Source organism: Zophobas morio, unplaced genomic scaffold, assembly GCF_036711695.1.
Source record: "Zophobas morio isolate AGI-343-1 ecotype UQ-CSIRO unplaced genomic scaffold, CSIRO_AGI_Zmor_V1 ptg000030l, whole genome shotgun sequence".
Taxonomy (NCBI): domain Eukaryota; kingdom Metazoa; phylum Arthropoda; class Insecta; order Coleoptera; family Tenebrionidae; genus Zophobas; species Zophobas morio.
The window spans coordinates 11,047,203-11,060,647 of NW_026972135.1; the positions used below are offsets into that span (position 1 = coordinate 11,047,203).

General features: G+C 33.9%; 1 long non-coding RNA gene across 3 annotated transcripts in view; it reads right to left on the bottom strand.

Annotated features, from left to right (window-relative positions):
* LOC135137932 (uncharacterized) overlaps positions 1 to 12,512 on the bottom strand; it is a 138,240-nt gene extending 125,728 nt beyond the window's left edge. For all 3 annotated transcript variants that reach the window (XR_010281959.1, XR_010281961.1, XR_010281960.1), the window contains exons 1-2: positions 12,383 to 12,512; positions 11,822 to 11,879 (exon numbers count right to left, since the gene is read on the bottom strand). This is a non-coding gene — a long non-coding RNA (uncharacterized LOC135137932). The remainder of the gene's footprint in view (positions 1 to 11,821; positions 11,880 to 12,382) is intronic.
* Between the last annotated feature and the right edge of the window lie 933 nt (positions 12,513 to 13,445).

Below are 13,445 nucleotides of genomic sequence, written 5' to 3' on the forward strand. Positions count from 1 at the left end.
TGTGGATATTCAAAACAAGAATAATTTGGATAATAAATTTCGCTCATTTATAGAGCGTGAATCTCGCAGTATTAATACAGTTCGGTCACATCTGTTGCTAGCCATGCAGGCTATGTAGACAATGTAGACAATTTCACTCGAAAAAAGCAATGCCAATTTCACCACCAGAATCAAATCCTGTCATCGACGAGGGCAACGACGACGATGATGATGATGACGGTGTAGCAAATATATCCATATCGACATCATCAAATATTTGCAGGAGCAAAGCATTTAAACATTTTTGACTTTAATGTTCTATTATAACGTTCAACAACGGCTGTCTTTACATCGCGATTTTTCGCAACGTCAAAGTTGTCAAACTTGTACCACTGTCATCAATGCTTAATATCCCTCCTCCAGTCACCCCTCTGTTTTAACGTTCCATCATCGAGCCGTAGCCTGTATTTATCTGTGTGAGCGAGAAAGCCCATAGTGAGTGTTTAAGAATGTAATTTACTCTTTTTTTCTTATGAGTTTTTCTTTTCCTAGATCAGTGCATTATTCTTGATAAGAAGCAAATGCCATTCGAGGTACGATTTAAGAAGAAAATTTCTTTGCAGATTTTGTACAAAAAACTCTAGGTCTACTATGTGGATAGGACATATCCACACAATGACCAAGGTGGTTTGCTCCAGATGTAACGCCCGCAAAGTAGACAGTAGAGTACTTGTTTGTGAAAATGCCCCTTTGGGGTACGAAATTCCTGTACTGTTGCGGAATACGTAAACGGTATTAAAAAAAAAAAACATTTACGTTTGTTTCAGAAAGCATTTCAAGAACTACTTGACTACATCACCCGCGGGTTTCAACCCAGCAACATGATCGGAGTGGTCATTGAAAATGAGGAATTTCCGGAAAAGCCTATAGGAATTTCTTTTCGAAGACTCTCGCAGTTGAACGCGGACGTAGTGATGGGCTTTATTAGCGCGATTGTCCAAAGCAACGCGAGCTTTTTCGTTAACGATTACTATCCGCATATATTATGTTATTGATATGCTTGTAGGTAGAGGGTTTTCTGCACTAGATGGTAAGTGCGTAAATTTTAAAGAGTTTTGTGTTGCCAAAAACAGAATTTTTGGTATAGAGTATACTACAAACGGGTGTAATAAGAAGGTGTTACATAAGTTTAAAACAAGAAGGGTAAAATAGAATTGTTAAATCTTACTCGCACACTTTGTTACCGTGTAAATGTCGATATAACGCATGGTGGTGGACACGCTGAAATACAACAGTTTCAAGACTATTTCAAAGACGCTTATATAATAAGTTGTCTACAATAAACGTGACGGAACATCGGTTTATTTTAGAGGTGATAATAATATCAATAAGTCACGAATTAATCTTTTGTTGGAAGACGAACACGATAACTTAATTTTAAGTTTAACTGGGGTATTCTCTACGCGATTTTTCTGAGAGTATTGCCTTACAAAGTATTCACAACAAGAACGTCATAAAAATTGTCCATTTAAATCTCCATGCTGTTTAACGTCTACTCCATGTAACGATGATCCAATTTTACTAACGTCTAAAATGTGCAACAGAGTTTTAAAGGTGAAAATTATTTAAATAAACACAAGAACGCCAAGACCTGCGATCGTATAAAGCGTTGTAGTACCTGTCATGCGAAAATTACAACTCAAAACAAGAAAAAGATTAGTCATACGTGTGAAAAAAATTCTGCAACACTTGTAAAGAGGAAAAAGACATTAGACATGACTGGTAGATGCACCCGTGCAAAGTTTCACCGAACAACTATGAATCACAATTTGTTAAAAATAATAATTTTCTTTTTATATTCTACGATTTTGAAACGAGACAGGAGAAAAAAAATTGGTGACAAATAAATTGTGTTTCGATCCATTGCCCACTCTCGATACTGGTTTTTGTTGAAGGTAAAGTAAATAAATCCAATTCTGTTTTAACGCACCCACAACTTCGCGGATGTAAAAATGCCATTGCTCGTAATATTAAAAATTAATCAATCAAAAATATCTGACGATCGCAACGACTTCTATACTCGTCGGACTGACAAGCATATCTGACGTGATTGTTTGCGGCGACGTCTTTTCTAACACCTGAACCGACCAGATCGTCGATTTTTGTTTCTGCTTTACGTTTCAAATTACCCACACTCTCTGATACAAGTGAATTGAATGCCTCTTTCAGTGGTACGTTATTTACTACGTCGTTGATGAAGCAAGATACAGAACGAAGTGCTTCTTTACAAACAGTTTTCAAACCACTTTTTACTAACGGGAAAACTGTTCGAAATAAACCTCTTAAAAAACTACCAAAACCTCGACCTTTTTGGTAAACAGCGCCTTTGTAAATGAAAGGCAATTCAGATATTCTTAAGGTATTGCAAATGATGACAATTAATTTAATTGGTGACTACTGCATAGAAACCTTTAACACTTTTTTTGTGATGCAGTAAAAGTGTGTCAGGATATATTTGAGTCCCCAATGGTGTGACGAATTTGCATTTTTGATTAAAGAGAGCAAGGGGATTTTAGGAAAAATAGGTCCCTCAAAGAAAGATTAAACCCCTAAAAAAATTTTATAGAAGTACAGTTTGAAAATTGTCAAAATTAGATCTTTGTTGGAAATCAAAAGAGAGAAAATAAAAACAGTTAGTGAGTTGTATAAGAATGATAGGTTTGTGTTGTTTGGTTGCAACAACGATTTATTTTATTTGATTTCATTTCAATGTACCGCGCCATTTCCATTTGGAAACATGGTCCAAAAACGTATAAACTTCTGCTAATAATGCCCTAAGCCCTAAGTACAATTTATGTGTACTCATCTCTGATGAGATGTCCATTCAGCCTCACCTCCATTATTTTGCCTTACAGTTATGACTTGATTATATAACTCTTTCCAAGTAAGAGTTTTTAATCAAGATCCTTTAGAGAATTTTTTTGGTCATTTAAGACAATAGGGAGTACGAAATGGAAATCCTTGGAAAGCATTCATACCATTTTATAAATCACTGATACTAAAGAATTTTTGCTGTTAACAATCTCGTGGATTTAAATGTGAGCAACATGATGACATGTCAATTAGCGAGTTTTCTGGTCTTGAAATAAATTGGAAATGTATCGAAGATCAACCCAAGCGTCGATGCCGCCACCAGTTCCAGATACTATCGAATTCGCATCACTACGTGGCCATCATTTTCATTACCATTTAAACATTTAAACATAATGTAAATTTTGTTTCGCTGAACCTATGCTAAATGATTTTAACTAGACTTTACGCGTACGTAGAAAAAATTCCGCGCTAGAAAAAAATTACTAACGGAGCAAACAATTGCCACATATGCCAATGACGAAATGATTGGCAAATGGAAGAATAAAATTCGTATGACGTCAGATACGTCGGTAAAATGAAAATATGAGCGACATCGACCGTCAAGATCAATACTAAATTTTTTGTACCAACGCAAAACATTACGTTGGTACAAAAAATGGAATACAACTATTGCTTTTGAATTCTTATTTCTTGGAAGTAAGTTTCGAGTTCTATAAGCAGAATTTCAAGTGATTTTAAGAATGTGGCGCTAGAAAGTCAAAAAAAAAAAAACAAAACGTCAGAAACCAATTTGTGAATAGAATGACTCACAAAAGAGCGAAATCCGTAATGCTCAAAGTAAGTTTAATTAGAAAGTAGAGGTGCACATACAAATCAGTATATAATTACTTTAAGTTGTGACGAGCAATGTTTTTTTTTTCAGAAAGTAATTCAAGAACTAATGAATTATACTTGTCGCGAGTTTGACCAGCACGACATTGTAGACATAACAATGAAGAATAAAATTTTTTCCGAAAAACCTCTGGGGATTTCGTTTCGAAAATTTTCCGAAATAAGCGCGGAGGTGATTTTGAATATAATAGCTATAGTTCTTCAAAGCAAGGCTGCTTTTTTCACTAGCGATCTATTGTTCATACAAAGGGACCGCGTCAAACCAGCCGCTGGATATGGCCTTTCGGCTGTAAACGGAAGACTGCGAGTTTTAACGAATTTAGTTTAACAAAAAACAGTATTTATGTAATAGATAAAGAGAGTAGTGCTTGCTTGGGTTTCGCTTTAGTTGTTGCCAAAGAGTTTTGCGACAACCATAATGAGCGAAAGTGTTTGAAAAAATTTTCGAGGCCACATCGGGCACAATGTTCATATTGAAGAGTTTCAGCAGTATTTGTCAAATTACACAATTGTAGTATATAATAGTCGCGATGGAACTTCTGTGTATTACGAATGCCCCAGAGCTTCCAATAAAAAATGTATCAATCTGATAATGGAGGCTGATCATTACAATGTTAAATTGAGTTTAACAGGTGCCTTTTCAACTTCATATTTTTGCGAGTTATTCCGGACGCGGTTGTCGAGGAAGGATCGCCAAATAAAATGTCCATACGTTTACCCATGTTGCCACACTTGCCTACCATACGTTATCAATGTTGCCGAAAATTATGTAAAATGCGAACTTTGTTTACGGTATTTCTGTGGAAATACCTGATTCCAAAATCACATAAAGACTAAGTTATGTAATAAACTTAAAAAGTATTCTCTGTAGTATTATACTAACATATCTGGACTGATAAAAAAAATGTATAGTTTGCATTTTAAACAAAGCGGAATTTGAAGTAATTGTAGACAACGTCAGTTAACTTTTAACGATCGCCCTGTAGAAAATTTATTGGAGCATATATCAGAAAACTGGTGGTGTGGACCGGCACAAAATGAATAACCATAACATGTGGAAAGTCCTTAAGATTTATTGATAGCCTCAATTTTATTCAGCTGCCTTTAGCGCGTTTTTCGTCTGCTTTCAAACTCCAAGATTGCAAGGGGTACTTCCCACGTTATTTTAATATAGGTGCTAATCAAAACAATTGTAATTTAAAATGAAATCTCTGCAAAATCAAATTTTCAAAAAGCGATTACGAGTGGCCAAATACACAAATGTATATAAACCAATTTAAAAAATAAACACATAATTAGTTTGTTGAGTTTTTTTACCAAAAGCCGAACTTTTTTTGAAAAATCAGGACTTTAAATCTTTTGATACCGGATTTTTGACTTCAGCCTCACGATTCTACAATTCTCAACTGTGTCGTAGGCACACAATTTATGCATATTTAAAACAACACAGCATGCAAAAAATCGTAAAACTAACCTTGACCATCAGCAAAGCAGAAAACGTGGTGTCGCTCTTCTCATTTTCACTAATTCCATAAAATCGCATCAAAAGCTTTGCAAAAACGACAGAATATCGCATTTAAAGAAACACTAGAGTTAATTTACAAACCGACAGCGTTATGAATAAAAATATCAGGGTAGACCGAAGAGAGATTCGACGAAACAACCCTCACAAACACCGGCGGCCAACTGGGACCATTACCTGCCAGGTGTAGCATTTATTGGGTTCTTCGTGGAAGGGAGGAAGGGATGTTGGAACGACTTTCTATTGCAGCCGGGGTTTGAACACGTGTTCTTCAGCTACAAACCGAAGAAGTTTCAATGCGATTATTTCTGGGTAAAAATGTGAAAGTTTTTACCTGACTACCGAAATTATGTACGGGGTGAGTCACGAACTCACGAATCGCACGTTCAATAATCATTAAAAATAAAAGAAAAAGACGTAAGTCGCATTATCAATTTAATTGAATATTAATACACAGCGTGTTTATAAAAAATAAAAATTTTAGGTTTTTCAAATATCGACTTTTTTTTTTAACAGAACATTCGGTGTTTGATTTCTCCATCTTACTTTGTTTTTTGTTCTCTTTCTTTCCGTATGTCGCTGTCAAATTTAAAATAGAAAATACTTAACAAAAATGCAGTCATAAAATACAGGGTGCTGCAGAGAAATCGTCCTTTTGAAATTGATAAAAAGCAGAGTTTATCAAATAGTGAACACTTTAAACCCTTCCTCTCCATTGCTTTGAAGGGTTATTCTATGTAAAAAATTAGGAAAGTTACCAAGAATTCCCAAAACCGTTACATTCTTTTCCGTGAAGGTCTGAAGGCGGTAATCTAGCTAGATCTTGGCTCCACCGTGACGCAGGATTAAGCTCATAAAACTGCCACAACCAAACAAATCTTGTCGAAACGTGCACAAGTATGAAAAAAGGACGATCACCACTTCCAGTCCAAGGTCAGAGCTCTGGTACCTGGACGATTACCACCTCCGGTCCAAACTGATAAAAGCACCTATTGTGAACTTTCAATGCATTTTAGCTGTCCCTTTTTAGATTCCAATTTTAAAACCCAAATAAAAACAAAGGTGTAACTAAATGAGTCGGCAAGTACACGTGTAATAAGTAAAGAAGTTAGAGAACGCCAGAATTTTATATTGCAACTTCGCTTCCTAATTCAAAAAATACTTTAACGTTGTAATTACAACAGTCAAACAATTTCGAGAATTTAAACCCGTGCAAAGCCCCGTTGAATCTACTGAAGCTTGAAGGCACGTGTTGTTTAACCAATGGCGACGTTAGGTTCGTGTTTTTAGTACTGAAATGGTTCCGAAAAGTACTGCCAAAGGGATGGCTAAAACAAGCACAAGGAAATGAAATTAATCATCACTCTTTTAAGATAATATTGTAATAAGCCCAAAAAATATTTTTCTGGAAATTCTGAATTAGAAAAGGACTTGTGTCAATCAATTTTCTTATATTTTAGAAAACCCTAAGAATTTTTTTTTTAACTTTCCCACAAAAAATCGAGGAATCTCATTGTATTTTAATAGTAGTAATCACATCATCAAGGCATGAAAAGAACCTATGTGCATCATTTACAGTACACGAAAAGCTGATATATTCTTGCGCTTGGAGGAAAGAGAAATAGTGGTAGAAAATTTGGGCTTTTTTTAGGAATTGTGTTGCTGAACACAATGCTACATTTGCGTTAAGAGACGTTGAAAATTTAGTCTGGATTTCAGGCATTAAGAGAAGATGAATACTATTGTATTAAAAATGGTGTTAAGATGACACGTAAGAAGAGAACAAATTATTGCAGATACAAGTTCCTTGGAAGAAAGTTTTAGAAAAAATTCAGTCCGAACATACGAACAATGATGTTTTTCTAATATTTAATCCATCTAAAAAGGCAGATAACCTCCGAAACTACTGGACTAATTGTGTAAAATTTCAGATCTAATTTAAGAATACCTTGTAGATGGTAAGACGCTAACTAAAATCGGTCCAAACATTCCCATCAAAGACTTTAAGACATTTTAAAAATTGTACAATTTCCCCAAAATTATGGGACCGCAGTACCATTTTTCAACACATGAACATTATTATTCGGCTATTTCAAAATGTGATAGGAAAAACGCAATATCTACAAAATACCCACAGCAATCACAGAAAAACAAAAATTAAGTAATCCTGAACAATTTGCTAAATTACGTGGTACGAAATCACACTCAAATAAATCTATTATCGGGTGTGCCACAAGGATCTCATTTCGGACCAGTTGTATTCCGTTTATTTGTAACTGACGTAAAAACGGTATTCAAAAACAAGAATATCTGATTTGAAGTTACTACTTAGTAACAATGAAGGTATCGCTATCATATGAACAAAATATTAAATTGAATACATTTTTAACTTATTGGCCATTTTGTTATTATTTCGACCGGGTAGTTGCTGTGTGTGGAGCACTGTGATTGCTTTAACCCTTTCGTCCCTTTTAAAAATTACAAAAGATTTTAAACACTGATTATAATTCAAAGTGTTTCTCAAGTGACAGAAGGGTACTGAAAAATAGGACTCAATGTACAGAGAATATTGCCAATTTCAATGATCTCGCTATTAAAAATTCGCTAATCTTGAAAATTACGATTATTTTATTAGGTACCTTGTGGATGTTCCTCAAATTTGCGTTTTTGAAAGAAGAAAGCAAGAAACTTTAGGAAAAATAAATTTTTCAAGGAAAGATTTAAACCCCAACAAAAAATTGCATGTACATATTATTCTAGAAATACAGTTTCAAAACTGTCAAAATTAAAATCTTTGTTATAAAATAGAAAAGAAAAAGTAAAAACACGTACTAACTTGAAAACAGGTTAAATTCTGTCAACATTAAAATCGTAACTGAACACCTCATGCTCGTAGATGGTCAGATCAAAATTATTTTCCTTTCCTTCCATCAACTCGAACTTTGAAAGCTATTTATCTAAAATAACCCTTTAAAGCAGGTATCACGGATTTCAGATTAGAAATATAGAGAGAAAAAAAATCAACAACAAAACGAACGAGTTAAGTTAAAAAAGGGGATTGTAAAATCTCCGAAACCTGCTGCGTTATGAAGACTGACTGAAACAGCGAAAATGGAAAACGAGGTAACCGAATTTGACGAAGAAGAGGTCAATGGTACATCAAACTTGGACACATTTGTTTTGAAAGCCTTGGAACACAGGAAAATTAACTAAATTGATGAGACATATTGTACACACCGTTGTAAAGTCAGTCCTTGCTCTGATTGGCAACACGAATGAATTTAAACAAGTACGGATAAACGGCGGGAGTAACTATGACTCTCTTGAACATCGGTTCCGCCGTAAATGCAGCGTTTCGGAATTCAGACAACCGAATGCGATACGGGTTCGTCTGTTGAAAAAATGAACAACTTGCGACCTGTTTAGATCCATCCAAATCGACCCAACTATTCCCGAGTTATCGAATAAAATATCACGTGGCGCTTTTATTTTTAATTGATCGACGTCAAGTTTTAGAAAATAAAAAGACGGATGCCGTAACAAATAAAGAAAAACTTGTGTTGGCAAGAAATCACAGACGAATTTAATGCCCAATGTCCAACAGGGGCGCTAAGGTCGGTGGTATCACTTCAAAAATGGTACAACAAAAAAAAAACAGAAGAACTGTGGCCAAAAACCGAAGTTTTTGGAAAAACAGGCGGCGGTCCTTTGAATAACGATGAAGATAACAATGAAAATGAATTCAACGACGAGGCAAACCCAGTACTTTGAAATCGGTACCTATACTACCAGTTACATCAAAAAGAACGAAATTTTTAGATGCTGGCCAAGTTGTATGTATATTTATACGCATTTTATTTTTACTTTGTTTGCTTTTTTAGATTATGTCAACTGACGTAGGCGATTCAAAAACTTATAATGAGCTGGCCAAGCAAAAATTGCAATTGCAAAAAGTGGACGTCCAACTTACAGAAAAAAAAATTCAACTGGAAGAACTAGAGACGGAGATGGCCGCTTTTAATAGAAAAATTATAAACATTTAAAAATCCTACGCAAGCAAAAAATGTATCTGAAATGAGGAACAGCACGTGTGAAGGTATTGACGCCGTAAACACTTCTACTGAGGAGGCTTTGATTCATTTAAGTCATTTGGGAACAATAAAATATCTTTTAATTGCAAAACAAATTCTTTCCCACTCTGAAGCTCTACAAAAAATAAAACTATACGAAGGCAGACAGTTTTTAATAGGACAAAAACCTCACAATCATATTTTAACTTCGACAACAGAAAATTATATACCATGTATAATGTTCCCTACTTAATAAAATCCACCCGCAATTCTTTACTGAAAAGGGATATTATTGTAAATGGAGCAGCAGCATCATGGAACGCTACTAAGTTTACCATATTGATGAAAGTAGTCAACTATCTCGCAGCTTATTAAAAATTACTAACAACCACATCAATCCTGGTAACTTTGAAAAAATGAAAGTTCGCTATGCAGCACAAATTTTTAGAAAGAGTGTTGCAGATGCTATGGACACTTCTACTTCAACAGGCGAATTAACATCTATTACTATAATTCGCGTCGTTGTGCGATCTTGGAACATTAATTAATAAAATGTTTCAAATTTAACTTTAAAATCTTTATCAGAAACACGTTGGTCAAGCCGGATTGATGCTATCAAACCGTTTAAGTTTAAGAAGACAATAAAGATATAAAATCTCGTGTCACTGCAGAGCCCGAAAAACTATTTCAATGATTGACAGAAATTTGGCACAACATAAAAATGCATGTTAGTAAATTATTACAAAAACCAAATTTAAATATTTTAGAATGTTTGAGACTCTTACAGGATATCAAGAATAATTTAGTTCAACGGATATCAGATAGTGAGTTTTTATTAGTGTTAAAGACGGCTGCAGAAAATTCTGCAGCTTTTTACTTGGACAGTCAAGTAGTGTTAAAAAATCATTTACCTTTACGCAGTCGTAAAATAAAACCAAATTTTAATTAGGAGGCTAAAGATGAAAATATTATAGATCCCCAAAAAATCCAAATTGAATAGAAACATATCCAAAAATTTTTCAAAAGATGGTTTATTAAATGAATTATCAAATATATACCATGATGATCAATTCCAAAATAGTGATATACAACGTAGTTTAAATATTATTAATAAAGAATTCGAAAGAAATTTTTCCTGTCTAAAACTTATCAAAACTGATTTAAGAACGTTTATCTGGACTCGCACTAATGTCAATAGAAAAATGCTTAGGAAATGAATTGAGTAGAAGACCAGACTTTTAAGACGAAATTATAAATAAATATGTTACATTAAAAGATTTTATTTTTACTTTATTTATTTTTTTAAACTACGTTAATTGAGTCAACGCCAATCAAACGCAAATTGGATTCTTGTCCGGTTCAAAATCCGGTAAGTTATTCTTTATAATAATTTAGAGTAGAAAATATGGCCAGAGAGATTTATGATTATTTTTCGCATAGTTCAAAAAGGCAACACCAGTTGAAGGAGTTTCAAGAATTTGTAAATGCTGAAGCCCATAAACTACTAAGACTTTCTCAAACAAGATGGCTGTCATTAAACGCTGTAGTAAACAGAATTTATACAGGAATGGAATGCTCTCGTATTATATTTTCAGAGCAAATCATTTCTTGAAAATGTTTATGGCGCTCGTCAGGTTTTTAATCGCCAAGTAATATGCAAAATAAGTTGTATTTAATTTCTGCAACATATTTTAAATATAATTGCTAAAATAAATTTAGAATTTCAAAGCGAAAAACCTAGAATTCATACCATATTACCAACCATTACAATGTACTTCAAAATGATCAGTAAATTTTATATGAAAAGTGAAGTATTCGATACAATGTCAATCGAAAATATGAATCCGCGTAATCCAACTTATTTTCGACAAGTAGAAAAACGCAGCTCCATGTGATAAAAATTAATTGCCTAAATTTTTATGTTACATTATGTTCTGAAATAAGAGCTAGAATAGATTTCAAAAATCAATTTTTAAATGAGATTGCGAATGTATTAGTAAATATTGTTAACATCCAAATTAAATTAGGAGACACGATTTAAAACCTTCTGCACAACATTTTCGTTTAGATCTCCAAAATATTGTCAGCTTCTTTGATTAAAGGAAATGTGGCGAATTTGCTCCACATTCTGTTCGTTTGAACTCAGATAATGCTTGCGCTCTATCACCCACATCAGCTAATAATTCTGATTCATTTTTATTAGACGAAAATTCGACTTTACTCGTGGATACTCCAGTGAAATGAACTTGTATATTTTGCAAGGTATTTAGCCCATTGTTGGTTAAAATAAGAATGGATAAGAATGAAATTGTAATTTTGAATAAACAATACAAGAATATAAAAACTGTTACTTGCACTGATTTCCACAACAGTTAAAAATTAGTTTTGAACAATGACGCAATTCAATTGACTTGTGCTTTTAAGAGCACGTATGTTATACCTATAAATGCATTCCATAATACATAATTTCTAAACATTGACTTACCACCAAGGGAAAAACGAAGAGAGATGAGTCAGAAGAACATTTCCGAGCACTTGGAAATCTGTAAAGAATAAGATCATGAATGAGAAAAAGTGTTGCTATATCACTTCGAAAAGCATATGTTCTAATATAAATATGACCGTCATTTACCATAATTACCCGTAGTATGTCCTATACGGTGTGTTATACACTGTAATTATTCAACCCTTTGTTAAAAACCAAAAGAAAAAACTTATTTTCAGGATTAATTTAAAACTGAACTTGAATTATAACAGCATTACTGTCAAATGTCGTTTCGCAGGATCACCACCGACGGGTGGTGCAAAAATCCCTAAACAGAAATTGCTACAAATTTATTAACCACACTTTTTTTGTTAAAGATTTCGAGGGAATTGTTTATATTAACTGTAAATAACTGAATAAAGAATAACAATGAGTATTGACTGCAGCAAGGTTAAGTTCATGGTGGCTGTGCTTCAAGCTGTGCAATCATCCATTATGATTAACAAATAGAAACTGCCTGTTAGTAATGGGTTTATAATTAAACAGTATTTTTCTACATACCTACGTATCAAGTTTTAGAGATCAAATGAAATGAACAGCCGCCAAGGACAATTGTTCTTTTCACATGATTTTATCAACTGTACACCGACACAGAACACCCGCACATGCAACAATCAACCGCCAAAACTCTGTCGACTTATCTGTCATTTGTTAACTGCACATGCGCACATGATGCAAAAACTGGTTGAAATGAAGAACCACAGTATTAAAAGCAGTAGTGAAACAATTGTTGAAAAATCAGCCAAGTTTTGAAATGGTCAATCAAATGGTACAATGTACAATCTGTACCAGCAAAGCAAGTAATGTAAATTTTAGTTTCGGAAGAAGAATAATATTTTAGCTCCAATTATTTTAAAACAGTTTCAAAAAAATTCCACATCACGTTTCGTAATGAAAATAGCTCAGAAATGACTGAGCCTGTTGGCAATCCTGGATTTTGAATTGAAATTGGTGTCATGATGTTTTGTATAATTTCTGGTTCTCATATCTGTCACATATAGCCCCCCGAAATACCATACAATACTATTTAGAATATAATGTGTTCTCTAGGAGCTATACTGTCACACAATTACTGCCGTTATGCCAACATAAACGCAAGAAACGTTCACAACAGATTCAGTCATTTCTACGGTCTTTATAGGGAAAGTTGTTAAATAAACACTTCTCTCACACTTTTTTTAAGGTTTGGTGAAGTTTTTCATGACGCATTTATTTATAGAAGTTTCGGAACGCGGTTTTCGCTTACAGTAAAATCAGTTTTTGTTAATGCAAAAATTTGATAGTGGTTCTAATCAAACAAATGATACTGCCTATTCCTCTTTTTACGCTAATACAGGTAAATCAAAATCAGACATTATTTGCAACATTAATCCACATAATGAACCAGGTATTTTTAAAGTCAAACAAATAAAAAATGGTGGATTAGTTCTCAAGTCTCGAAATCCAAATGATCTCAAAATTGACGCAGAGGAAAGATTTATCTTGAATCAAAAATCGACCTGTTCGAGCATTTTTCACAAAATCAAGTACAGTGCCCGTAGGCGTCTGTAGTCCCGTCTGTTTC